Consider the following 2,115-nt stretch of genomic DNA (forward strand, 5'->3'; position numbering starts at 1 on the left):
TAATGAATAAAACAATCATGATCCTCTCGACTTATTGGTTTATTTTTTATTTTAAAATATATGTGATCTTAACGTTATTTATATATGTCATATGAGGCAGTATTTTCTCTCCAACTTGGTTTCCTACTTTTAGTTAAATTTTGTTGAATTATTGAATTATAAATATTTCAACCAATTGAAATAGTTTGAAGTAGGTAATTGTGATGAAGCATTAAAAATTATATATATTTGTGATTTAAAGTAGGTGTCTGTGGATGAAGCACTAAGAAATTATATATATTTGTGATATTATTATGAATTATGTGATTTAATTATAGGTTATGATTAGATAAAGAAATATATGGCCATAAGAATATGATAGTTTTATGATTTGATGCACTTGAAAGATTTCCTATCTAAAGCTAGTTATGGTTGGATGCACTTAAGTTTTTAAAATTATGAGTATAACTCTACAATATTTAGAATAAGTTCTCGATTAAAATTACGTGGAAAAATATTACTGATGAGAACTTGCAAGAGAAGACTCATTCATCTTTTCATGCTTCAAATATGTTCCTACAGTAGCAGCATCGTGAAAAAAAATTTCAAGAGTTAATATCATGTTTACTTATGATTGAACAACAATTTTTAATCATGAACCTAACCATTCCCTACAGAGAATATAACAATATGCAATAAATTCAAAAAACATAATCTTGGACATGGATTTAGTAAGTTGGACTATAATAATAGTCATATGGGATTGTTGTAGTAGCCCAAATTTGACCGGACTGAAAACAGAATAAAAGAATTGAATAAATATTTATTTATTTAAAATGTCCATTTAAAAGTCCATAAATAACCAGCCCAATAGACCCATTTAGCCTAAACCCAACAGACCCATTACACTTAGCAGCCCATTTACAATCAAATACCTAAAACCCAACTAAACTAACCCATTAACTTGTAAACCACCTAAAACCCGGTTACACCCAAGCCCAAATACCCAAACAGACCCAGGACTAAAGTGGCCCAACTGGCCCAAATTATTACATCAAGGCAAGAAACCCTAGGGTTTCTGCCTTTCCCTCCTGGTGCCGCAATGTTTTCTGGAAGTTTCGGGGAGCGTCTATCCAGTTCCCTGAATTGAGACGGCCATCAATGCTCTATTGCAGGTTTCCAATACCCCATCAGTGCCTCGCCGTCTCAATAGCCACCGATCGTGCCCCCATCAAGGCCATGATTCCAGGCCCTGAGTCACACCGTGATCAAAGCCTCCGGTAGACCATCGTCAAGCCTTCATCACCGCCAGATTTCTCGCAAACATCTGCAGGAAAAGGAAAGAAAAGCAAATAGATTATAATAGGTTTTGGAAAGAAATCTTTCGATTTCTTTCCGAAATAAGCAATAGATTAAGGCTATAAAGCCTTTTCTCAAAAATGTAAATGGGGGAAAAAAATTTTGTTTGAGAGATATACAACAAATATACACGCATATTTACAGAAGATACAAGAAGTATTTATTTACTTAAACGTGATTTTTGCTATACCTTTTAGTCTCTGTTCAACGCATAAAAATCATTTTTTTTAAAAAAAGAAAACAGGTAAGTTTAAAAGAAAGGAAAGCTTACCTGCGATTGGCCGAGAGGAAATAAGGCTTTTAGCCTTTCAGCCACCATATACGTCGGTGCGTATAGCGCGTGGGCACTCGTGGTCCAGTGGTCGGAGGCCTGAGGCCAAGGCCAGAGAGCCCCCCCTGTCTCCTCATTCAGAGGATTTTACATTTTTTTTCTAAACTGATTGCTAAATGAGTTTTAGGCTTAAATTTAGCTTATATAATCCAACAAAAACTGTGTCGTTTTGCTTAATTCAATAAGCACTAAAATGGCACCGTATTAGGCAGAGGATCCGCGTGTTGACCTGATTACCCGGGGAGGATCCGAGTGTTTTCATGAAACGGGTTAATTGCCCAATTGGTCCTCTCGCAATTTTTATATTTTTAATTTCATTTTATTTATTTTTTAATTTAGCTTTAATGTTTTAATTCTGTTTCAATTTGGCCCTCCCAGTGATTTACAACCGCATTAGGGGAAACGGTGTTGTTTTGGGATTAGGGCAAAAATCCCAATGAGTCCCT

At 35.1% G+C, this 2,115-nt stretch overlaps 1 long non-coding RNA gene across 1 annotated transcript; it reads right to left on the reverse strand.

Annotated features, from left to right (window-relative positions):
* Window positions 1–790: 790 nt before the first annotated feature.
* Window positions 791–1,778, reverse strand: LOC128290116 (uncharacterized). Its single transcript, XR_008279759.1, has 2 exons — window positions 1,610–1,778; window positions 791–1,306 (listed from the first exon to the last, which is right to left on the reverse strand). It is a non-coding gene; the product is annotated as an uncharacterized LOC128290116 (long non-coding RNA).
* Window positions 1,779–2,115: the final 337 nt, after the last annotated feature.

The sequence above is a fragment of the Gossypium arboreum genome, chromosome 3 (genome assembly GCF_025698485.1).
Source record: "Gossypium arboreum isolate Shixiya-1 chromosome 3, ASM2569848v2, whole genome shotgun sequence".
NCBI lineage: Eukaryota > Viridiplantae > Streptophyta > Magnoliopsida > Malvales > Malvaceae > Gossypium > Gossypium arboreum.